General features: G+C 44.1%; 1 long non-coding RNA gene across 1 annotated transcript in view; it reads right to left on the reverse strand.

Annotated features, from left to right (window-relative positions):
• LOC115507702 overlaps window positions 1–26,038 on the reverse strand; it is a 362,835-nt gene extending 336,797 nt beyond the window's left edge. The window contains exon 1 of the long non-coding RNA XR_003966774.1: window positions 25,594–26,038. This is a non-coding gene — a long non-coding RNA (uncharacterized LOC115507702). The remainder of the gene's footprint in view (window positions 1–25,593) is intronic.
• Between the last annotated feature and the right edge of the window lie 685 nt (window positions 26,039–26,723).

A 26,723-nucleotide genomic window follows, 5' to 3' on the forward strand; every position in this document is an offset into this window, starting at 1 on the left:
CAATAACGGAGACAGTCTTGTTTTGTTTTGGTAAGAGATCTGCTTGGCCCATCAGGTAATGAAAATCATCAGCGAAATTTCTAAACCTCATTCAAGTTAACTTCACCAATGTACAGCACCATTTTTTGCCCTGTGGACCCTGCCATGGAAGCACAGTGTCTGTCCTTATGAAATTCACAGGCAGAGACGTAGCTAGTGTGAACCTAACATGGCACCAGTTGTATAAATCATGAATGTATTAGAAGGACACAATTTTTTTTTTTAATTTTTTTTTCAACGTTTTTATTTTTTATTTTTGGGACAGAGAGAGACAGAGCATGAACGGGGGAGGGGCAGAGAGAGAGGGAGACACAGAATCAGAAACAGGCTCCAGGCTCCGAGCCATCAGCCCAGAGCCCGACACTGGGCTCGAACTCACGGACCGCGAGATCGTGACCTGGCTGAAGTCGGACGCTTAACCGACTGCGCCACCCAGGCGCCCCAGAAGGACACAATTTTTAATGCAGAATTCTGCTTGTTTAAGCTACATGTGAAAGAGTTAAATAGAGACCCCTGGTGAAATAGCAGGTGGGGAGCTTTTAGCTAAAGCAGACACTGCTGCTTTAGGAATGTTTGATGGGCAGATTCCATCTCTCCACATCCTCATTCTTTTCCCCTCCCTCTGCCTTTGCCCAACACTTGATTTTAAAGTCTACCACCTGCAATTCCTGGGCTGCAAGGCCTCTGATGAGAGGCCACCTACGGTTTTGACAGAAATGAGAAGACTTTCAAAATGAGTCCCACCTCCAGGGCCTGCCCCACATCACTCTCAGAGAAGAAACCTGGCCTACGCAAAACACACAGGCTCCTACTTAGAAGAGCAGCAGCTGAGAGATAAATGAAGGGGGAGGGCCCTAAGGAGAAGATCCCAGTAACACTGGGGCTGAGACCACTGCACAGCCACATGCGTGGTGTCTTCCAGGCACCTCGCTACCCAACGTCACAGCCCACACTTAGCCTGGAGATCCTGCTGCTACCCTAAGGTTTCACTGTCTTTGCTTATATGCCACTGATCTGCAGGGAGATCAGCCTTTCAGCAAACTGTCGATGACCCATCCTAATGTATGGTTTTGGTTATTCTCAAGTAGTCATTGCTTTAGAAAAATCACAAGTGCTAAAGAAATAACTTTAATTCTAAATTTTAAAACTTTGAGAGTACCAGAGTCACAGAACTCACACTACAACTTGGATGAGCGGCAAAAGTTCTGGGTGGTTATCCATAAATAATCGCACCTCCCTCTCATGACAAGCTCTCTCCTCTAACTCCCACTGAATTAGCAAACAAAAAATTACCTTTGTGTCCAATCCAGTGCAAAGAATAGTCGTATCCAGTAATCTATGCCAGTGATTCCCAAGACGTGGTTCCCAGCACCACCTGGGAGGGGGTGGGAAATGCAGAGTCTCAGGCCCCACCCCACACCTGCTGACTCAGAAACCCCAGGGGCAGGCCCTGCGGTCTGTGTTTAACAAGGCCTCCAGATGATTCTGATGCATACTCAAGTCTGAGCACCACTGATTAGACAATCCCTTTAGGTACGCAAAGGTGCATTAGAGACCATGTTCCTCCCTTTGATTGTCCCCTTAGAGTGTGTGTGTGTGTGTGTGTGTGTGTGTGTGTGTGTGTAGAAAGTTTGGAGGCTCTTGGGGATGTCATATCAGCAAATGAAGGGCCAGATCCATGGGTCTTTGTCCTCTCCCTCTGCCCTCCAATGTCTGACCGTCTCTCATCCACCTGGTATTGCTTTCTCAGCAGACATTTGAAGCTCAAATATTTAGAGCATCACTCGGCAAACTTTGTCTTCAAAGAATCAGACAGTAAACGTTTTCAGCTATGACAGCCATACAGTCTTGGTCACAACAACTCAATTCTGCTGTTGTAGCACAAAAGCAGTCACAGACACTATGTGAATGAATGAGCATGGCTGTGTTCCAACGAAACTCTATAAAAAAAGGTAATGGGGCAATGTGCCAACGTGGCTCACAGGTTGTAGTCTGTTGAACCCTGAGTTAGAGTAACATGAGTTGCTATAACGAATAAGCCCACAGGTCTCGCTAGCTCCTTACAAGTTTACTCTTGCTTCTGCCACAATCCAATGCAGTTGTCGGAGGGTCTTCAAGGATGATCTGGACACCCAGAATTCGTTCCCCTTGTCACTCTGCTCTCCCTTGCCTCTTCCCAAAGGGACACTTGTGTCCCATCAGCAGGGATTAGTCACTACACCCGATCTCAAGACAAAATAGTCTGAAAATAGATGCCCACTTCTCAGCAACATCTCTACACTAATGGAAGGGGAAGTATGGATTTTGGTGAACATTTAGTCATTCCTTTCACAAAGGGTGAAACCAGGTAGCGCCTGGAGGAAGATAAGATGTTAAGGAGGAACTTTTGTAAGTTGAATTTGATGTGCATGTTTGCAAAGACTGGGGAAAGCAAGCCAATTTGCAGGGACAGATGGAGAAGTACAGAAGTACAGAGGAAAGAGCACCACTTGGGGCCTTCAGTTCTTACTGGCAGGTAGGCAAGGGGGTTGAGGAAGAAAAAACATAGGACATGTTGCTCAGAGAATAAGATGTAGGAGTTTGCAACTTCCACTCCATTGACATCAAGCCTGAATAGCAGTGGTACTAAGATGAACTGGAAAAGGCCAAAAATGGGACATCAAGATTTCAGAGGTTGAGTCTCTTTCTGAGCAAGCTTGTGATAAAATTCCATTAAATAATGAACTAGGCTTTCCTTTTAATCTGACTTCAAGCCAACTTTTGCCCATGGGCCAGTCTTACTCATGGCTACAGCGTCTTACCACTCACCAAGAATGGAATCAAAGGGACTAGATAGGTCCACCATCCCCAACACATCCAATACCACTGCCCAACTCATAAATTTTCTGAGATTGTCACTCCTTTACATTGGAATAGCTGCACAGTTAAACTCTCAGTCTTTTAGAAGATACCAAAATATATCAAGGTTATATGATCCAGCAGTTGTGATCCTTGGTATTTTCTCAAATGAGTTGAAGGCTTATGTCCATAAAAAAACCATGCACACAATGCTTACAGCAGCCTTACTTGTAATTGCCCAAAGGTGAATGAGTAAATAAACTGTGGTCCATCCAGACAACAGAATGGTACCCAATGTCCAAAACAAATGAGATGTCAAGCCATGAAAAGCCACGCAGGAAACTTAACTGCACATTACTAAGTGAAAGAAGCCAATCTGAAAAGGCAACACACTGTATAATTCCAATTCTATGACATTCTGGAAAAGGAAAAAGATCAGTGGTTGCCAAGGGTTGGAGGGAAAAGGGAGGGATGAATAGGCAAAGCACAGACAACTTTTAGGGCAACACATGAGAATACTAGTGAAAATACTCTGTGTGACACAATAATGATGCGTACATGTCATTACACATTTGTGCAAACCCACAGAATGTACAACATCGAGTGAACCCTAATGTAAACTATGGATTTGGGGTGATTATGATGTTTCAGTACAGGCTCATCAATTGTAACAAATGTACTACCCTGTAGATAACTGATAATGGGGGAGGTCATGCATGAGTGTGGGCAGGGGATGTATGAAAAATTTCTGTACCTTCTGCTCAATACTGCTGTGAACCTAAAACTGCTCTAAAAAATAAAGTATATTAAATGTGTGTGTGTGTGTGTGTGTGTGTGTATCAATCTTTTCCATCATTTACTAACATGGACATAATTTTGTTATCTGTCACTAGAAGACTGGCCTGAGGAAAGGAAGGTGAAGTCCCTCGTGGAAGGCAAACAGAGACAAAGGGAGGCTGGGGGGCACTAAGACAGATCCCTTGCCCTCCATCTCTGCGTCAAGTAAACCCTACACCAGATATTGGCATCAATGTTTTAATCACTTCATAGGAAGCTGCATTTGGAGTCTGTAAAGAAAGAAGTGATATAAGGGGTGCCTGGGTGGCTCAGTCAGTTTGAGCGTCCGACTTTGGCTCAGGTCATGATCTCACGGTTTGTGAGTTCGAGTCCCGCATCGGACTCGGTGCTGACAGCTCAGGGCCTGGAGCCTGCTTCAGATCCTGTGTCTCCCTCTCTCTCTGGTCCTCCCCTGCTCACAGTCTGTCTCTCTCTCAAAATAAATAAAGACTTAAAAAAAATTAAAAAAAGAAGTGAGAGAAAACCTTCATGGCTTGTAGACAGACACTCCTTTTCAGACCATTGTATTTGGACTCTTGTACAGTTCCATATACCAAAGGCCCTTGCCAAATGCAACTCTGGATGCATGACAAGTTGTATTTTGAAAAAAATCAGATTTGAATTGCACAAGCTCAAATAAACCAGTAATAAGCCAAATAGCCTGTCTCTTGGAGAGCTGGAGAAACAGAAGGTCAGGAAAGGAAATCATAAAATAAACAAATCACCGCTATGAAAATTTATATGGCTCACCCCACCTCTGCAATAAGAGTTCAAAATAGAAATGCTTACTCCTTAACACTGGTTATTATAACAAGATGTGTTTAATCGGTGAGTTTGCCGGATACTATTATCCAGCCATGCTGTGTACTTTTCCATGATAGATCTGAAACATCCACAGTTTCATTTGTGGCCTCCTCCTACACGCCAGATACGTGAGAGAAGATCTCATTTAGGTGATGTTTTGTCTAGAGCAGCTTCATAATAAGGCAGATGCCCAGGATGTAATGTCAAACACTCCTATCCAAAAGCACAGCGCTCACGACCTGGAACTGGGTAAACAAGACAGAAACGGAGATGATTTGTGTTCATGCAGGACGCAAGCAGAAATTGCTGCTGCTTAGCCAGCACGCACCAAGCAAAGCGCCTCCCTGCCAGCACCACCCAGGGCACCACCAGGAGCCAGGGGGGTTGCACAGGAGGGGCCGTGGAAGCCTGACCCCCTTGCAGGGTGTCGTCCTCAGACACGCCGCCTCGGGCAGTTGGAGACTCAGAGCACGATGGCCATGCGGCTGCAGTGTCCACACAGTGCAGGAAGTCCCGGCGAGCCCAGAAAAACTAAGTAAAACATGCAATCCTTCTCATGAGACAGTACCCGCCATTCCTAGGGCGCCAAAGAAGAACCAACCAACCAACCAAAACAAACCAAAACTTTAGTTCTGTAGATCATTTTCCCCTCACTTTTGTTTTCTCTGTTTTTCATTTAAAAATGTCCTCTTTACCCAGAGAAATAATTCATGATGAAAATTTGGTATACTTTACAACCGTGTCTAAAAGAGAAAAGAAGTGGGGCACCTGGATGGCACAGTTAGGTTAAGCATCCGACTTCGGCTCAGGTCATGATCTCTCGGTTCACGGATTCCAGCCCCACATCGGGCTCTGTGCTGACAGCTCAGAGCCTGGAGCCTGCTTCACATTCTGTGTCTCCCTCTCTCTCTGCTCCTCCCCTGCTCATGCACTGTCTCTCTCTCTCTCTCTCCTCCACAAAAAAATAAACATTAATAATTTTTAAAAACATATATATGTCTTTAAAAAAGAGAAAAAGGGGCCCAAATGGATCTCAGCTTCTGTAAATTCTGACTTTTCTCAAAAGTAACTCACTGCAATTTGGAGAGGGTAGATTTTTTTTGTAGTCTTTGACTGTAAAGCACAATCCCATTTTGCTGACAGTGGACTTATATTTATATTTTCAAATTTATAAAGGTTATATGTACAAAAGAAAGTAGAAGGCCTTAATATGACCAAGAATTGTTCCTGGAGCTGTCTCAGTCTGTAGAGCATGCAATTCCTGATGTCAGGGTTATGAGTTCAAGACCCACGTAGAGCACTGAGCTTACTTTGAAAAAAAAAAAAAAAATGATTCCCTTTTAAACAGAATTAAGGAATCCTCCTGCCTGGTCAATATTTTTTAAGGTGCTTCCTAATTTTGCTTCTCCTCCCCTGGCTATAAAATTTGAAGTCAGCAAAAACTAACTCTAGAATAAAATTCTAGGTGAAATTTAAAGCAAAATAACATAAAAAAAAAACCCTCATATCCGTTTCCCAATACAGACATGGACAGAAATAAATAACACTCCGTAAAAACCACAGATCAGGAAGAATGCTTAGTTCTCTTACAAAGGAATCACATTGTTGATAATATTTATCAACAATGCCAGAGAAATTCCAAGGTCATTGTATTAGTTTCCAGGGACCACTGTAACAAAGTAGCACAAGCTAGATGACTTAAAAAAGAAAAAAGAAAAAGAAAAAGAAAGAAAGAAATTTACTCTCACATTTCTGGAGGTCAAAAGTCCAACATCAAGGTGTTGGGAAGGTAACTTCCTGGAAGCTAGTCTCAGCCTCATGCATAAGGCTCCCCCAGAAGCTTTTCCATCCCCACCCCTTTTCACCCAAATCCACCCTGCATTTCCACTACAGTGAGCCTTTGCTCAAGCCACTCCTCAACTTGAAAATCTTGACTTTTCTTTACCTATTAAAATCCTTGAAGAGTCAAAGACGGTCCTCCGAGGGACCTTTCCCATCCACCTGCCCGTAATTCTCCCTTTCCAGCTCTCTGCTCTCTTTGCGGATTACCCAGCCTGTGTCATGGCTACCTCTCTGCCATCTGTGCTCCTGACCACAACGGAAGTTCCCTCAGGCCACAGCCCTGTAACCCCATAAAACTGAGCTCACAATGAGCACTCAAAAAATACCCACTGGCCAACGGAATGAAGCAACAGATGAATGTTGTTTGAAGAGTCTAATGTGATTATTGAGCTCACTGAAAATAATGACACTTTCTGAGAAAAATATTCACGATTTTTGTCCTCAGTTCTTGGTCTAGGCATGGAGGGAGGATTCAGTAGGATAAATCAGCAGATTAATAAAAGTGGCCAATTGACATCTATATGGGAAGGGGCCCCACCCCTTACAGTGACTGTGAATTTGGAACAATGCATTTTTAGGATAGCTCTATTCTGGAGTGCATATCATCAATAGGTATTCCCACGAAAAAAGAAGTTCACGTGACAGCAGCCAGAGGATAGTTGGAGGAAAAACGTCAAAACATGACAGCATACATCTAGAATTCCTTTGATACTAAAGAGGTTTCAGCAAGTTCTTGGAACTCATAAAATATCACCAATCTTCGAAATGTTGGAGGGGGAAGACAGTGATCCCATATTTTCCTGCTTCTCTCTGCCTGCAGTGTCCTGCCTACTCTTCCCTGTCTTGCAAAATCTCATTTTTTTTTTTAAGCAAGCAAAATCTCAGTGTTTCAAACTGCAGCTTGTTTCCTGTGCCAGTCTGGACTATCACCTGCCCTGACCAAAACAAATTTCTCGTGCTTAAAAGCTACTCCCCTAATTCACCGCTTCCATTCTCAGATATCTTGTTCTCATGGTTCTGTTTTAAATGCCTCAGCTTGATTACAAGCTCCTTGAAGACAGACTACATTACGGGTCTTTGCAGCTTTCTAGTATTTGTCAGGCATCTTTGTACCTCTCCTTACTCTGAACTGTTTCCAACTTCAGTTGAAAGCAAAAAGTAAAAGCCAGAAGTTTTCAACACAGTTAAAAATCTCTCCACCACCCTCCTCCCACACCCCCATATGCTTCAAGAACTGCTGAGCGAATCAGACTATAAGTCTGAGGCAACAGAGCCATTTCTCCACTGCCTTAGCAGAGCCAGCTAGACCGGGTCAACAGCATCAAAGACAAAAAAAAAAAAAAAAAAAGCATGATACACAATCAAGTGTGCAGGCTAAAATCTGCCACTAAAGCAAAGCAAAGCTTTCCAATGACAAAGTTACTTTAAAATCCTATTTTTAGGGGCGCCTGGGTGGCGCAGTCGGTTAAGCGTCCGACTTCAGCCAGGTCACGATCTCGCGGTCCGTGAGTTCAAGCCCCGCGTCAGGCTCTGGGCTGATGGCTCGGAGCCTGGAGCCTGTTTCCGATTCTGTGTCTCCCTCTCTCTGCCCTTCCCCCGTTCATGCTCTGTCTCTCTCTGTCCCAAAAATAAATAAAAACGTTGAAAAAAAAAAAATAAAATAAAATCCTATTTTTATGTCTGACATGTAATTATTATTATATAAGCTGGTTGAGTAAATTTATACTTTTTTTGAAATATAGTAAAAAAAATTACAACTGTAATATTAACTGTAAATTATTTGGAAGAATAGCGGGGAGTGAAGCATTCTACTCCAGTTACAACGTACTGAAAATTTGATGGTAATGCTGCACTCAAAGGTGAAGATTACATTTGTTATTTGTGTGTGTATACACACACACACACACATACACACACACACGTATATATGTATTACAAAGTATATGTGCACGTTGTGTGTGTTTATATATATGTATACCCATACACAAACATATACCTTAGTTACTTTGCTTGTTTATTTCAGATCAGTTTTATTGTTTGGATTATCAGAGTTTGGGCAGTGGCTTTACTTCCCATCTTTATAAAACCTGAAACATGAGTCTTTGAGAAATTCCAGTTGGGTTTTCCATAGGTGAACCTCTTATTCCCACAGTTTTGTTTTGGGTGGGTTTTTTTAGGGGGAGGGTTGTTTCTGTTTGTGTTTTTGTGTTTTTGTTTTGTTTCGTTTGTTTGTTTTTTAGAAAGAGAGTGTGGGCCAGGGAGAGGAGCAGAAGGAGACAGAGAATCTCAAGCAGGCTCCACCCTCAGCACAGAGCCCGACCTGGGGCTCAATCCCACAACCCTGGAATTACAACCTAAGCCAAAATCAAGAGTAAGACACACAACCCACTGAGCCATCCATGTGCCCCCCTCCTTTTAAAAAAATACTTGGAGTTGCCTCTGTCTTGCATCCAACTGGATCCAATTGGATCCAATTCTCCCTCCCCGCCACCTTACAGAGTAGCCAAACCAGTCAGGGTTTATCCATCCTTGTTATGTGAGTTCATGGCCTTCCAGAAAAGATGTCTGTGTATTTAGAGTTTCAGCCATGAGATAAATGAAAAATGCTAGTGACAACTGGTGACAATTTCAGATTTATATCAAGAAGCCCACAGTGTCTTTTGTTGGTATAACAAGGTAAAGTTAAAAAGAACAAGGAGGGGCGCCTGGGTGGCTCAGTCGGTTAAGCGTCTGACTTCGGCTCAGGTCACAATCTTGCGGTCCGTGAGTTCGAGCCCCGCGTCGGGCTCTGGGCTGACGGCTCAGAGCCTGGAGCCTGCTTCCGATTCTGTGTCTCCCTCTCTCTCTGCCCCTCCCCCGTTCATGCTCTGTCTCTCTCTGTCTCAAAAATAAATAAATGTTAAAAAAAAAATTAAAAAAAAAAAAAAAGAACAAGGAATACCACAAAGCAAAGCAAAAGACAGGAATACATTAAGAGTCCAAAAAATGAAGAAGTCCTCTGAAGGAGAAGGACCATGTCTAATGAAGGATGAGGTTATGTTTAGGCAGGCAACCTTGAAATTAAGAAAGCCAACCACGTACCCCTTCCGCATATAACCTAACTCAAATTACCCCTGATTTTTATTGTAACCATCACTCCTGACTTCAGTGTTCTCCATTAGAGAAGTATAGTGAACCCAAGTTGTAAAATCAAGAATGCATCCCTCAAAATGCATTTGGCTTTACATGGCCTCCCCGGGTCTCTCTAGAATAGAGATATGCAATGCTTAATAAGGTGTACAAATACCTCGATGTGGCTTTATCCCCAAATGCACACTCAACCTCCCCTTTTAGACAAATCTCACCTTAAACCTTCTGCGCCAGGAGAAGACAGCAGTTCCCATGCTCCGGATGGTTCACCAGCCCAGCTCCTCTCAAAGGGCCTCCCTCTTAGGAAAATGCAGAAGAGCCAGCTTGTGGTGCAGGAGCTCTGCGTCCAGGCTCAGCCTGCTGTTCCACAAATGTCAAGTTCACTGGTTCTCTGACTCATTTGGGCTCTTCGTTTCATCTCCCCCAAATCACTTACTGAGCCATTTGCTTGACAAGCTGTTTTGGACCAGTCTCAACACATTCTGGGCAGGAGTCTGGCATCTACCCCCCCAGCATCACCCATCACCACCGCAACTGAGGACCACTCACTCTCATGCCACCCAAGGCCAAGGCCAGGACAGATGGGAAAAGAGGCTATGCAGCTGCCCAAGGATAAATCTCCATCGTGGCTTTCAGCCTGGAGTGATCAGAACTGGCATGGTCCTCTTTTCAGACTTCAGCTTCTGTACGCTCTGATGATCTCTCAGAGCAGATAAGCCCTGTTGCTTCAAAAAAAAAAAAAAAAAACCAGTATGACAACAACACACGTGCATACACACACACACACACACACACACTTCTCTTTCCAACTAACCCCCAGAAAAGTACAGAAGCCCCTCTGGACCCCAGAAATGATGAATGTATATTTATGTTCCATTTCAGTAGGATGACCTTCCACATGATTCTGACCTTAACAGCTTTAGGATAATAGAGAGAATTTGCAAACTCTACCCTTAGCAGGAAGGTAGAAAGCTCCACGATGGGGCACAGAGGTGTGTCTCTGAAGTCCTGTGGATCTTCAAAAAGATCCTGAGAGAAAGCGCTCCTGATCCCCTGTGACATGACAGTACACATGGCTGTGTTCACAGTCCCCTTTGTTCCTACAAACCCCAGGGTCCCTGAATAAACAGCTGAAGAGCTTCTTTTACAGGAGATCATTTCTCACTTGTAACAATTTAGAACACCTTGAAGTTGGCTTTAAAAAATAACTTTGTTTCGTTTTTGAATTTGAATATCACAGTGGCAAACCTTTGATGAATCCCCTCATATCACTAACTTCAAAATCATCTTGCATCTTTCAGAAAGAATCACTCCCTTAACTATACAAAAAAGTAAACATGTGGGGTTTACACAAGTGGACAGCGCCACTATTCACGATACCCAAAAAGTGGAAACACCCCAAATGTCTTCTAAAGAACGAGTGGATACACAAACTATGGTGTAAATATACAGTAGAATACTATCCAGCCATAGAAATGCATGAAATATTGATACGGGCTATCATGTGGATGAACCTTGAAAACATGATGCTCAGTGAGAGAAACCAGACACACAAAGATAAATATTGTGTGATTCCATTTACATGAAAGACTTAAAAGAGGCGAATCCATAGAGACAGAATTGTAAATTGTAAATTGATAGTTGCCAGGTTTGAAGGGAGGGGAAAATGTAGCCATGGCATTTAATTTTGGAGTGATGAAAACGTTTTAGAACTAGACAGAGAAGGGGCGCCTGGGTGGCGCAGTCGGTGAAGCGTCCGACTTCAGCCAGGTCACGATGTCGCGGTCCGTGAGTTCGAGCCCCGCGTCGGGCTCTGGGCTGATGGCTCGGAGCCTGGAGCCTGTTTCCGATTCTGTGTCTCCCTCTCTCTCTGCCCCTCCCCCGTTCATGCTCTGTCTCTCTCTGTCCCAAAAATAAATAAAAAAACGTCGAAAAAAAAGAAAAAAAGAAAAAAAAAGAACTAGACAGAGAAGGTGGTTGCACAACCTTGAGAATATACCAAGTACCAACTGTTCACTTTAAAATGATTAGTTTTATTTTATGTGAATTTCACCTCAATTTTTAAAAATTTTTTTAATGTTTATTTATTTTTGAGAGAAAGACAGAATATGAGCAGGAGAGGGGCAGAGACAGAGGGAGACACAGAATCCAAAGCAAGCTCCAGGCTCTGAGCTGTCAGCACAGAGCCTGACATGGGGCTCCAACCCACAAACCATGAGATCATGACCTGAGCCAAGGTCAGACCATTAACCAACCAAGCCACCCAGGCATCCCAAGTTCATTTTTTTTTTTAATGCATGATTTAAAAGGTATGAAATAGATTTTGCTACATTGTCTTTGTCCTATAAGAATCTATGTTTTCATTTTTGGGTTGAAACTATTCAAGACACCTATAAAATCTTATGTTGTGTCACCTTTTTAAATGCCTCTTACAGGATTCTAAGAATAAGTGCATACATACAGGATTCTAAGAATAAGGTGCCCTAACCTATGCATATAGGAACCAAAAGGCAAAGAAATAGTTGCAGTTTATCTACCCAACATCAAATAAAGGAAACAGCGATTAAGACACACAGGTGGCCCATTATGGGTGCATTCAAGCAGAGGGATTTGAAAGGGTAGCCCCAGGCTACTGGAAATACAGTCTGTGGAGACCAGCAGCATCAGCATTACCTGGGCACTTCTTAGAAGTGGAGAGACGGTCTCAGCCCCACCCAGAACTACAGGATCCAAATCTGCATTTTAGCATAATCCCCAAGCATCCCCATTATCCAGAAGCAGTCCATGCCCCTCTACAAACAGCTGTGTTATTTTTTATTAAATTCTCATTTTAATTCCAGTTAGTTAACATACAGTGTTACGTTAGCTTCAGGTGTACAATACAGTGATTCAACAATTGTATACATTAGTCAGTGCATATCACAACAAGAGCACCCTTTAATCCCCATCACCTACTTAACCCATCTCTGATAACCATCAGTGCGTCCTCTAGAATTAAGAGTCTGTTTCTTGGTTTCCTCTCTCTCTCTCTCTCTCTCTCTCTCTCTCTCTCTCTCTGTCTTTTCCCTCTGCTCATTTGTTTTGCTTCTTAAATTCCACATATGAGTGAAATCATATGGCATCTTTCTCTGACTAACTTATTTTGCTTGGCATTATACCCTTGAGCTCCACGCATGTTGTTGCCAATGGCAAGATTTCATTGATTTTTAATAGGCAAATTATGGAAGCAGCCCAAGTGTCCATCGACTGATGAATGAATAAAGAAGATGTGGTGTAGATATACGATGGGCTATTATTCAGAAGTTCTGTTATTTGCCTTCAACAAAAAAGCCTCTACATCCACACAAAGCTGGCAGCACCCATCCTCTGCTCCCTCCAAGTCACCTAAGAAGACAGTTCTATGCTTCACCCCCATCGCCAGACCCTTACAAGGGGCAAGACTCTGTCAAGCACAATGACACAACGTGGGGACCTGCACAGGATTTTCTAACCTAATCTCCACCAACCAACAAAGATTTTCTTCTCCCTAAAAGCACTTCCTTCTGTGTCCTCTGTCTTCCCCCACTGATAAAGAGACCAGTTAGGTCTACTTCATGCCCTCTTATTCACAATTCTCACAGGTAGGGTGGAAAGGATTTCCTGATGGATTGGGGTAGGATGCAGGGGAAGACAGACACAAGGCTTTGGGCCCTCCCTACTAGAACAATGGTGTTTCCATGCTGACATGGAAAAAGCAGTAAGAAAGGCAAGTCTGGTAGAGAAAACCGAGTTCCCTCAACAATGCTAGAGTTAAGTGTGTGTGCTCTGCCCTAGAAGAGTCTCCACTCATGATAAGTGGCCCCTGTGTCCTCTCTCACAGCGGCTCTATGTATGCTGACAGAGGGATCACAGTCACTATGATGCATGCATGTGCAAACCTGTAAACGTGGGAGTCTGCCACCTGATTACTGCACGTAAAGACCCTTGGGACTGCTTGTGGTGGCAGGGACTCTAGGGAGACTCTAGAATGCTTCGTACTAAGTGTCAGGTGCATATAATGAAACAAACTGCTTAGCTGCTCTGCAGTCACATGATTTGACCTCAAGAAGGTTACCACAACCTTGTGTTCCTTCTATCAGGAAGTAAACCAATTGGCATCTGGAAAAACAAAGTGGTACCTCTTGAGAAAAAAAGAAAAACAACTCAGTTTTTGCTTCAGTAGAATAGATGCGATAACCATGTGTGTGTGTATATACGTGTATATTATAAAATTGTTATATATCATATAATTATATAATAGATAACCATATAACATATACAAATTATATATTATATATAAAATACATATCTTTGCGCTTATTAAATTTTACATTCTTATAATACATAATACTATTATATTCCATGTAATAGTTATAGAATTCTATAAATATTAATTTCAATATAAAATGTTAATGATCATACATTTATACATATTCTGTAACACACATTACACTATTATAGAAAATAATTATATACCTTATATAATATATAACTATGTATTTTATATAATGTACATTTATATTCTATAATCATAATGCATATCATAAAATATATATATATATAATCTGTATGATCATTAATTTTTTTTTATTAGTATATACAACAGCCTTAAAAATTACCATAAAATGCATGCAGGTCCCAAATTAATACATGACCCATCATAGCCAGTCTGCTCTCTTAAGCCCCAGGCTAACATGGAGTTGTCCTCAGTGGACATTATGACCTCATTCTTGAACTGGCTCACATTCTTCACCTACCCCCAGCTTTCCCTTTAGGTCACAGAAACATGCACCCACCATCCATCTTTATATCTTTTAAGTGTGTTTGGTGCTATTAGTCATCCATTAACTTGAAAGTTAAAAAATATGCAAGGAAAACTGGACAGAGACTTCATCTGAGTACCATGAATGGCTCTCAAACACAGAACCCAGTGTAGAAGGGAAACAACCAACCAGCAGATGAGGACTGGGGCACAGACCACTAGATGTGCTGGCTCAGGAAGGTCCTCAAAAGTAACCATGAGCAACAAGCCAGAGGTCTGGAATGATTTTGGATGACCAGACATACACAGGGCCAAGTGTGACTGAATGGTCACTAAAATAGGAATTGTTACTCTGCGGGCAACAATTTGTTAAGTATATCCTATCTTCACAAGCTGAACGTGTATTAGTCAGGGTAGGCTAACTGCTGTAACAAACAGTCCTGATGGTTTCACACAACAAACACTTCTTCCTTGCTCACACCACATTCCAATGTAGAAGTTCCTGTTCTGACAGTGCTCCTGTGCACCTCTCCCTTTTCCACCTTGTGTATCTTCCAAATTCTGGGCTACAAAAAAATTGCCTTCCGGATACACCAAGGGGAAAAAGAGAGATCACGGAGCATTGTACATGAGACTGTTAGGGGCTAGGACTGGAGGTGACATATGTCATTTCAGCCACATTCTACTAGACAGAACTCAGGCATATGGCCATCCCACATGCCAGGGTAACTAACTAGGAAATGTGGCCTAGCTGAGTGCTCAGGAGGAAAGGGACACAGGTGAAGTGAGCCTCCGTCACAGAATGCCAGGTAGGGACCACAAAGACAAGTAGATCGGGTAGAAAATAGTCATGGGGTAAAGACCTTTTGAGAAATGGTTTTACCCAGTTAGGGAATGTCTTTAGAACTACCACCATTGTCTTAACCCTGGGCTTAAAATTATAAACAACAATAAAATAATTATGTCAGGAGAATAAACTAAAAACAGCTAACCTCACGCTAGGAAACATGATGAATTGTGATGAATTGGAGCTACAGATGTAGTGTTAGCTGCCAATCCCATCAAAAACAAAAGTATAAAAGAAAACTTTAGGTCCAAGTGCCTAAGCAAGTATGCCTGATCTGGCATCGATTCAGACCCACTTTGTCCTTTAACGTCTTTATTCTCCAAGCATTGTCTTTATTGCCAGGGGGTGGCAAAGTAAAGCCCACAGATACACCCTGTTTTGGTATGGTCCCAAACTATAAATGGCTTGTACATTTTCAAATGGGCTGAACAAAATCAAAAGAATCATAAAACATCAAGACTCATTAAAATTAAATTAAATCCAAATTTCATTGTCCATATATAAAGTTTTATAGGAACACAGCCATGTTCCTCTATTTAGATGTTGTCTGTAGCTGCTTTCACACTACAACAGCAGAGTTGAAACCTTGTAACAGACTGTATGGCTCGCAAAGCTGAAAATATTTACTATCCGGCCCTTTACAGTAAAAGTTTACCAACCCCTGGTCTAAGCCAAACTGGCTACTTTCTGCTGTCAAAAACTGTTGTCAAATACACAATGTTTTTGCTTTGCAGGATGCAGTATGTTCGATGTTCAAGCTTTTCAGGGTTCCTGCCGAAACCAAGTAACAGGTTGCCAATTCTTCATCTACTTCCCTTCCTTTTGCTGTTCCTATTCATCACTTCACACTACACAGCAATCTCAGTGTCTATAGCAGCTACAGTGACCACAGAGGATAGGAACCCCCTCTGCTTTTCTATGCATGAACTGGGAAGATTTTGCTATACCTCCAAAGCTTCAAGCAGAAAAAGAAATCCTCAGCCCTCGGAGTGATCTGGAAGATTTCCCACCATTTCTTCCAAGCGCCTTCCTCCGTGACTACTTTCTACGTCTCATTTATAAACACCACTGCTCCCAGCGATAGCAGCTGGGATTCAAAACTACTTCTCTGCTGGCGATTTATCATTTCACTATTTTATACACACCCTACATCAGCTTCCTAGGGCTGTCATAACAAAGTCAAAGCCAGCATTTACTCAAGTCTGTCTGAACTCAACGCCCGAAATAATTCCCACTAGCCCATCTTTCCAGCACTTTCTCTGCCCTAGGAAAAAAGGCCATGAATCTAGATACACCACTGGATATAGATCTACGTGTTCCAAGCTACATTTTCTGGTCCATGGATCCTTTTTCTCTGCCCAAAGGGTCTACTTCCCTCTGCAATTTTCATCAAATGCAGACTTCAATTCCTAAACTCAACCTTGTTTCCCATTTACTCTTATTTATAGGGAACATAATTACATGCAACAATGCTGCAACTAATAAAAACTTTACATCAGCTGAAGTTTTGTAATTCATCATATTTTTTTCCTTACTGGTTTTAACCCACAGCCTGCCCAGCAGACTCCTCCAAGCTGCCCAGATCCCCGGGCTTGTTTCTGCAGCCCATTGTTACCCATCACAGGCCAGGTACAACTTCCTGGCTGCCTGGCGACTCAACTTCCCATAACAAACTAGTTACATAACTATACTCTGGGCAACTTTTGCTGTCACTGGCAACCGCCTATAATTGGATGAAGCCACGTATTCTTCATGAATTTTGGGTCATTTTTGCTCTTCCAACCATGATTTACAAGGGGTCTACCAAAAACTAATCTTTCAGTTCTGTAAATTTCCACAGTGCCATTCAACAATGGGCAATTACTTGATGTAAACAGTAAATACAATCCTCAAAGCTTCAAGGCATTTTCCACAAAAATTTATTATTAAGTAAATATACTACCCTGCCTCCCCCCCCCCCCCCCCAAAGTCATGAGCCAACTCCTATTACATAAAGTTACAAATTCTACTATGAAGTGATTACTCCTTTCGTGGGCATGTGGGGAGGGAAGAAAAAGAGAAAAAACATAATATTAGCTGCTAAAATCCAGAAACTGGAAGTAATGTAAACAGCTACCAAATGGTCGTCACATAAAATAAAGACCACACATTTCATAATTTAGCCAAAAATCTAATCCAAGTTAACTTATAACAATGAATTAATGGCACAGATGGTTGTCATGGTGACCTCATTTTGGCTTTACATAATCTAGATGTCAGATGATGCATATGAGATGTGACATTAGAAAATTGCTGAAATAATGAACAGTGAGCATGCTTTAGAGTCCTGGCATCTTTGACCTTCTTAAATTTAAACTACCTTTTAAATCCATCTGAAAATATTCAAGACAGCACTTAGGCCTCTTGATTTATGCTAACAATTTGATTGTCTTTCCCTTCTCTTAGCAAAGCTAACCACATTTGAATATACTGAACAGTTTAACCACCGCAACAGATTTCTGATCAAAGCAAGTGTGAAATCATTTTCCCAGCTTTGTACAGCAAAATTCTTTATGCAAGTAAGTCAACAATACGGAGAGGAGATAATGCAATTCAAAGGGCGTGAAGACAGGGCTTACAGAAGAGGCATTTGCTAATATTATCATGTGAAATTTGTTTCTTTTGTTTTCTTAAGTCTCAGCTGGGAGGCAGCAGCAACTGAAACAATGTTCTCCCAGCATAGCTAGGTCTTTAAGATGCTTTAGAGAATGAAATTATTTTCTAATCATGAAATCCACTAGACTGTGGAACAACCTAAGAGAACTCACAGAATGTCAGCAGGTTTGGGTCATTTTGAAGTTAACACACTGGGGAGTATGGGGTGCCCCAAATTAATTCACTTAAGGCCACTACTGGAACTAAAACAAGTGAGCAGTCCTGAGATGAGACAAGAGAACACAGGAGCCCTACTTCCTGGCCTCCTGGTTTAGTAGCTAATGCAGATACAATAGCTGAGGAGCTTCCCAAATCAGGGAGATGAGACACACTGGGGGAGAGTAGGAAAAGTCTAGAGTTTGTAGTACAATTAAAAGTATTCATTTGGGGGCGCCTGGGTGGCGCAGTCGGTTAAGCGTCCGACCTCAGCCAGGTCACGATCTCGCGGTCCGTGAGTTCGAGCCCCGCGTCGGGCTCTGGGCTGATGGCTCAGAGCCTGGAGCCTGTTTCCGATTCTGTGTCTCCCTCTCTCTCTGCCCCTCCCCCGTTCATGCTCTGTCTCTCTCTCTGTCCCAAAAATAAATAAACGTTAAAAGTATTCATTTGTAAAATCTTCTAAGCTTTGATTCTCAAAAGAAAGGTGATCATGAATAATTATAATCCTGACTTTACCCTGTGGTAAACTACAAGACTTTACCCCAAAGGCAGAGAGGTGAAGCATTGATAATCACATGAATGGGCGTATCCTGATACTCTACTGCATATCCTCCACTCAAGCTTGAGTACATATAGTTTTCCTCCTGCTCAACCTTGTGGTCTCAGGTTAGGATCATACTGCAGGAGAAAAGAGGCCTCGGGGTCTGCAAAGAGTGTAGAGGTCGCCTTTGAGCCATAGCCCAACTTTAGCCCAACGTGAATCGGCAAGTCATGGAGAGCTCTCCAAACACAGAGGGCAGCCCCACGTGACACAACGTACAGTTCTTTTTTCTTTTAATGTTTTTTGTTTTTTTTTTTTTTGAGAGAGAGAGAGCGCACAAGCAGGGAAGGGACAGAAAGAGAGGGGGACACAGAATCTGAAGCAGGCTCCAGGCTCTGAGCTGTCAGCACAGAGCCCGACCGGGGGCTCCAAGTCACAAACCACGAGATCATGACCTGAGCTGAGGTCGGAAGCTTAACTGATTGAACCATCTGGGTGCCCTGACAAATTTTTAATGTATTTAAAGACACAAGTCTTTGAAGACCTTCTTTGTCTGAAAATGTCATTTTTTTTTTTTAAGTTTACTAACTTATTTTGAGAAAGAGAGAATCCCAAGCAGGTTACGCGCTGCCAGCACTGAGCCCAATGTGTGGCTTGAACCCACAGAACCATGAGATCATGACCTGAGCTGAAACCACAACGGAGCCACACAGGCACCCCTCAATGTACATTTCTAACAACTTTCACCCTTTCCACCTTTCCAAAGCTCTGATTTAATTAAATCAGCCAGTGGGAAGATCTGTGATCCTGATTACTAGCTCACCTTCAGACCCTAGCTTTTGATTCATACTCTCTGGTGTTTTCTTGCTACACATTTTCTTTTTTTTTTTTTAATTTTTTTTAACGTTTTTTTATTTATTTTTGAGACAGAGAGAGGCAGAGCATGAACGGGGGAGGGTCAGAGAGAGAAGGAGACACAGAATCAGAAGCAGGCTCCAGGCTCTGGGCCATCATCAGCCCAGAGCCCGACGCGGGGCTCGAACTCACGGACCGTGAGATCGTGACCTGAGCTGAAGTCGGACGCTTAACCGACTGAGCCACCCAGGCGCCCCTACATTTTCTTTAATACCTGTATGATTACTACACATTTTAGATTCAGATGGGAGGCAGGCTGCCTAGGTTAGAACCTCAGCTTCCCGGTTACTGTGTGGCCTAGAGGAAGTGTCTTAACTTCTCTGAGCCTCAGTAAACAGAGAGACCCTTAGTAAGGACATCAAGGTGGGGCTAAGAATGGAGAGAACCTGAATCAGGACATCGGGGGGGAGGGGGGGCTAAGAATGAAGTGTGAAGGTGCAAGGAGAGCAGTGAAACTGCCTGGTATAGGAAACAACCAAAAAACTGTGGGGGCTTCTATTCTCATCTTTCCCAGCCTGTACCATGACTCATCTATATAACCAACTCTAATAAACTGACCTCCGTGGACTCTAGCTCCTTAAAGCACTCAAATCAGCCTCGGCTGTGTTTCCATGGCTGTCTCTACCAGCCCCATACATAGTTTAGAGCCTTCTTGGTCCAGAGAGTGCTAAGCAGAAACAGAGGGAACATTATGGTTTTACATTTAAGAAGACGACTTAGGGGCGCCTGGGTGGCGCAGTCGGTTAAGCGTCCGACTTCAGCCAGGTCACGATCTCGCGGTCCGTGAATTCGAGCCCCGCGTCGGGCGCTGGGCTGATGGCTCAGAGCCTGGAGCCTGTTTCCGATTCTGTGTCTCCCTCTCTCTCTGCCCCTCCCCCGTTCATGCTCTGTCTCTCTCTGTCCCAAAAATAAATAAACGTTGAAAAAAAAAAAATTTTAAGAAGACGACTTAGTAAGAAAAAAAATTTTTAATGGGAATATAAGAAAAACCTAAAGAGTAAATGTTATAGCTATACGAAAGACACAGTTACGTATCCAGGTTCATACCATACCACGTTTTCATCGGGTTGTGTGAGAGGGATTCATAACCATTTGATTAAGGAGGAAGGAAGAGAACACAGATGGAAGGGTGGGGGGATAGCTAGAAAGGAAACGAAGGGGATGGAGAGGAAGAAGGAAAGGAGAAGAACCAGAGAGAAGCAAAGGAAAAAGAAAAACTACCTTAAAGCTTCAGTTGGTCTGAGCAGTTACGTTCTGTCCTACACAGCAATGTGCCCTTGTTCCCACAGTCTGAACAGCAGTAGGAGACCTGAGGGTCTAGAGATACACGGAGTCAGGAGCACCTCCATCCTGGGAGCTGCTGCCCTTGCCATGAACCTCCAACGGGTGCCCCGCACCTCCCTTCCCACAAGCCGTGGACGGGCTCCCCGTGCCACCCTTCCCACGAGCCCCAGTCGGGTGCCCACGCTGCCCTTCGCAGGAGCCCTGCACATCTGATAGCTGAGTCCTGCACTCTGGTCTCCAGGCAACAGATGCCTCCTGTTAAGAGCAGGGACAAGCCTGATCCCAGAACTGCCACTCCTCGTCTATGGCGTTTAGTTTAAACAACCTCTGCGCTCCATAATCAGTACGCTCCTCCCTACCCTTTAACTGTGAAGCTAAGAGTCTAGTGTTTGGAGACTCCAAAATACTGTGATTACATACAAACATCACAGTGACAGGGGGAACACAAACAAAACCCAAACTACAAGAGTGGTTACCGCAGGTTATGTATGGTGGGTAAACGTGAACACACAAACAGATGTGTGCACACACCTATATGTGCACATGTGTGCCCACACCACCACACGTGTGCACATACACATGTGCTGGACCGCTACGTACACACCTGCAATCCCACAAGCACACGCATGCATACAAACATGCAACACACCCATGCCTGTGCATGCACACACAGTTAAATTAATTAAACAAGGGAGACATCAGGTTCAGGGGGCTCTAACGGCCTAGCAGCCTGAGTAAGCAAACCAAAATGTCAGCTTGTAAATGCCTCAAAGTTAAAAAATTTTGATTTTATGGGGCGCCTGGGTGGCGCAGTCGGTTAAGCGTCCGACTTCAGCCAGGTCACGATCTCGCGGTCCGTGAGTTCGAGCCCCGCGTCAGGCTCTGGGCTGATGGCTCAGAGCCTGGAGCCTGTTTCCGATTCTGTGTCTCCCTCTCTCTCTGCCCCTCCCCCGTTCATGCTCTGTCTCTCTCTGTCCCAAAAATAAATAAACGTTGAAAAAAAAAATTTTGATTTTGTAACAACAACCTATCAACAACCAATCACAAACTGCCAACTAGGCTTGAAGCATTAGCCAATCAATAGTTTCCTTGATTTACTTCTGCCTTTTCTTAACCAAAATCTCTCCCTGAGGTCCTGTCAGTGGAGCCCTAACTACTTCCAGCGTGCTACACTTGATTGGAAATACTTTTTGTTCAAATACTCTCTTAAAATTTTTAACACCTCTCAGTTTCTCTTTTAAGCACACATTCATATACACAAGACACACAGACACACTCATATACACACACGTACATATACAACCACACATATTAGTATGGTGAACTCTTCCTCAACAACTGACAATTGAATGGGCTACAGACTTCACAGGCTTCTTGCAAGGCAGAGGTCACTGTTTAAAATAGTGAGTTGAGGGGGCCCCTGGGTGGCTCAGTTAAGCATCCAACTCTTGGTTTTGGCTCAGGTCATGATCTCATGGTTCGTGGGTTCAAGCCCTGCATGGGGCTCTGCATGGGGCAATGCAGAGCCTGCTTGGGATTCTCTCCCTCTACCCCTCTCTCTCTGCCCCTCCCCCACTCCTGCTCGCTCACTCATTCTCTCTCTCTCTCTCTCTCTCTCTCTCTCTCTCTCTCTTTCAATATAAATAAACTTTAAAAACAGCATACTGATTGAGGAACGGGTGCCTGGGTGGCTCAGACAGCTAAGCGTCCAACTCTCGATTTCAGCTCAGGTCATGATCTCACAGTTCGTGGGTTCAAGCCCTGAGTCGGACTCTGTTCTGACAGCATGGAGCTTGCTTGGGATTCTGTCTCTCTCCTCTCTCTCTGCCCCTCCCCATGTTCTGTCTGTCAAATAAACTTTTAAAAAACAAAATAAAATTAAAATAAAATAAAATAAAATAAAATAAAATAAAATAAAAAAATAAAATAAAATAAAAGTGAGCTGAGGTAACAACATTTTAAAGACTGAGACTTTGGGGGCGCCTGGGTGGCGCAGTCGGTTAAGCGTCCGACTTCAGCCAGGTCACGATCTCGCAGTCCGTGAGTTCGAGCCCCGCGTCAGGCTCTGGGCTGATGGCTCGGAGCCTGGAGCCTGTTTCGGATTCTGTGTCTCCCTCTCTCTGTGGCCCTCCCCCGTTCATGCTCTGTCTCTCTCTGTCCCAAAAATAAATAAACGTTGAAAAAAAAAAAATTTTTTAAAAAAAAGACTGAGACTTTGAACTTGGTCCTCCAGTATTCCTTGGTTACTGATCACTGCCCTGTGATGAGTCATGGGGGGTGGTAGACGTCACGTGTTCTCTCATCCCAGTGAGGGCCTGGCCTTCTCAAGCTGCTACGATGCACAAGGAAGCTTGCCACAACTGGAGAGCGAGTCAGAGGAAAGTGGTGTGTGCATCTCCCACATTAACCTTCCACTAACGTGCTGACCGTAACTGAGCATGCAAACCCAGACCTCATGTATTCCGAGGTGTGCTCCCGGACCAAAGGGACCAGTCCTGCTCTCCCTGAGCCAAAACTAGAACAAGAAAACAAAATTCCATCACTTGAGAAAGCAGTGAAGGGTACCTCCTGTCCTCCTGTGTGCCCTTGACATCAGGAAGCAGGTCCTCCTGGCAGGTGGGCAGGTGCCCAGGTGGGGCCCAGGTGTGGGTTAGAGTGGGAAGGAGGAGGACAGCACATTCTCTCACCCAATTCCCCACCTGCAGGCCCCACTGGATGTGAACCAAGAAATCGTCACTCAAGAGTTCCAGGAAGCCTGAGGGGATGAGAACCCTCATAAGCACACTGTGCTGCTCCTGTCGCTTCAGGTCTCTACTCTTCCGTAAGTGTACTACCGAGACAAACTGTGCTCTCAGGAGAGTGACACCGGTGAACCTGCCGGCGGTCTCCCGGTTGTCTGGGTGCTGCAGCAAACATCCTTAACGTCCCTATTACAATACGTATCTGCAGGGTCCAAACAGGAGAGGAGGGGTGAGGCACGGTCCCCAAGGAGACAGCCGGGCAGCAGCTTCAGACGGGCTTCTGTTTCTTATTTCTATCAGACAAGTGTAAGTAATCGGACAAATCAGCTTATAAATGAAACCTAATGTTCAAAGCCAACTGTTGAAAATGAGAGAGATTTTCCTTCTGTTCATTGGTATGGTTTTAACCCAGTGAGACAGTGAGAGAGTTATATCCACTCAGTCCTGCTGTCTAGCATCCATCCTTCTGTGAGGTTTCCAGTTGACTTTAACACCATTTTTGATCCACATCTTCAAAAGTTAACAAGATGAACTACAGAGATGTTCATTAGGGGTTAACATCAAGTTGTGAGCTTTCGTCAACAGAAAAAAGAAAAAAAGCCAACATATGGAAGCATTGCATTTCCAAAATCACGGGAGCATGTGCACGTGTGTGTGTGTGTGTGTGTGTGTGTGTGTGTGCGCGCGCGCAAAATCCCCTGGGGTAACACACTGTTTCTTTTTTTTTTTTTTAATTTTTTTTTTCAATGTTTATTTATTTTTGGGACAGAGAGAGACAGAGCATGAACGGGGGAGGGGCAGAGAGAGAGGGAGACACAGAATCCGAAACAGGCTCCAGGCTCTGAGCCATCAGCCCAGAGCCCGACGCGGGGCTCGAACTCACGGACCGTGAGATCGTGACCTGGCTGAAGTCGGACGCTTAACCGACTGCGCCACCCAGGCACCCCAACACACTGTTTCTATACTTTCTCATTTCAGGGACGACAGGAAAGATTATATTTCACTTTCATCTTGTCTGCCCAAGGAAGAGATCATTACATTTTAACAATAATCAATAATCACAATGAAAAGATAGTCTGTACTTACCAAACAAGGTAAAAATTTAGAGTAACACTGGTGTAGTCCCTGGCCCCATTTCTGTGGTAATCATGTTAAGGGAACGTGCTGTCATTGTGATCGGATTAGGTTAAATGCCAGCGGAGGTTCATGGGGCTCGGTTTCTATTTGCAATGCACCGTGTGCCGTTCGACCTGTCCCTTACAACCGCATTCGTGTGTGATAATGCAACACAATCATCTATCACGATCAGGATGAAAGTAGAAGAGAATGGAGGAGGTGCCATGGAACTCTCACTCAACCCTTCTGATAACCTTGTATCTCGCACCTCACAAAGGAGCAGAGTGGCACATCAGGAACATGCTAGGGCCCCACAGAGCCAGGCCGGATGCTTACCCACTCAGCCTGCCTCACCCACGTATATATATAACACCTGCAAACCTGTTACTGTTTGTGGATGAAAACACACAATTTCTCACCTAACAGTTGTGTGTCTCCCTTTTGGTTCCTGGGCAGGGCTCTAATGGCGTATCTTTGCAAGTATAAAGGAAGCACACCTCACCTTCCAGAGTACACAGCGGAATGAAGGAGACCTCATACTCAATTCCAGCAGGCTCCACGGCTTCCCAAAAATTGGCAGCCGTGGCACCCTTCCAGAGCCTCACATAACCTCAGGGGGGAAACATTTGGCTCCTTGACGAGGCTGAACTTTCCCATCTTTAAAAATTCTATTATATTTTTTACATCAATGACATCTTAAAATATTATTTTGCCTTTTTTCTTTGAGTTTGCACACCACTTCTCATTTTCCCAAATTAGTAAGGACCGAAGTACTGAAAAAGTGCTGAAAGGTACTTATTTAGGTCCCAAATGGGAAATATCATACGGGCGCTTTTGTAGCACAGATGTGATTGTGCCCCAGCAAAAGGGCAGGGGCCGCTGCGGGAGCTTCTGGAGGTTATGGCTGGGCCCTGAGCGATTATGTACTAGTTTTCTGCTGCCCTCTCACAAATTGCATGAAAACTTACCGTAAAACAATGACAGGTATCTGCCACAGTGTCCCTGGACCACGGGTTTGGGAACAGCTTACCTGGGTAGTTGTGGCTCAGGGTTTCCCGGGACGTGTCCGCCAGGGCTGTGCTCATCTGAAGGCTTGGTGGGGGCAGGAGGAGCCAATTCCAAAATGGAATGTGGACAGAGCTAGCAATCTGGTGATGGCTGTTGACAGGAGGCCTCAGTTCTTCACCACAAAGATCTCTTCACGAGGCTGCTTAACTGTGTTCGTGACAACTGTCTTCCCCAGAGCCAGTGATCCAGGACAGAGGAAGGCACAACTGGCAATGCCTTCTATGACCTAGCCTCCAAAGTAACACCTCGTCGTTTCCATGTTCTCTCAGTCATAATATCGTACTGGGCAGCGTGCATCAAGGTGGAGAAAAGTGCACGGGATGCGAATATCAAGAGGGAAGAGTTAAGGGCACCCGGGTGGCTCGGGTGTTAATCGCAGGACTTCAGCTCAGGTCACAATCTCACGGCTTGTGAGTTCTGGCAGCATTGGGCTCTGTGCTGTCAGCTCAGAGCCTGGAGTCTGCTTTGGATTCGGTGTCTCCCTCTCTCTCTGCCTCTGCCCCTCCCCTGTGCTCGCTCGCTCGCTCTCTCAAGAATAAATAAACATTAAAAAAAAAAAAAATGAGGCCCCTTGGTGGCTCAGTCAGGTACGCGCCTGACTTCGGCTCAGGCTCTGTGCTGACAGCTCAGAGGAGCCTGGAGGCACGTCAGATTCTGTGTCTGCCTCTCCGTGCCCCTCCCCTGCTTGTGCTCTGTCTCCCTTTCTCTCTCCCTTTCTCTCAAAAATAAATAAACAGTAAAAAAATTGTTTTTTAATTAAAGGGGCTCCTGCATGGCTCAGTTGGTTAAGCATCCAACTTCATTTCAGCTCAGGTCATGATCTCATGGTTCGTGGATTCAAGCCCCACATCAGGATCTGTGCTGACAGCTCAGAGCCTGGAGCCCGCTTCAGATTCTGTGTCTGCCTCTCCCTGCCCCTCCCCTGCTTGTGCTCCGTCTCTCAAAGATAAACATTAAAAAACAATTTTTTAATTAAAAAAAAAAAAAAAAAGAGGGAAGAATTACTGGGGGCCATCTCGGAGGCAGACTACCCCATACAGTTTCCCAGAAAACGAAGAGAAAATTTGCCAGAAACCCATGGTCATGCTGGAC

This window comes from Lynx canadensis, chromosome X (assembly GCF_007474595.2).
Source record: "Lynx canadensis isolate LIC74 chromosome X, mLynCan4.pri.v2, whole genome shotgun sequence".
Lineage (NCBI taxonomy): Eukaryota > Metazoa > Chordata > Mammalia > Carnivora > Felidae > Lynx > Lynx canadensis.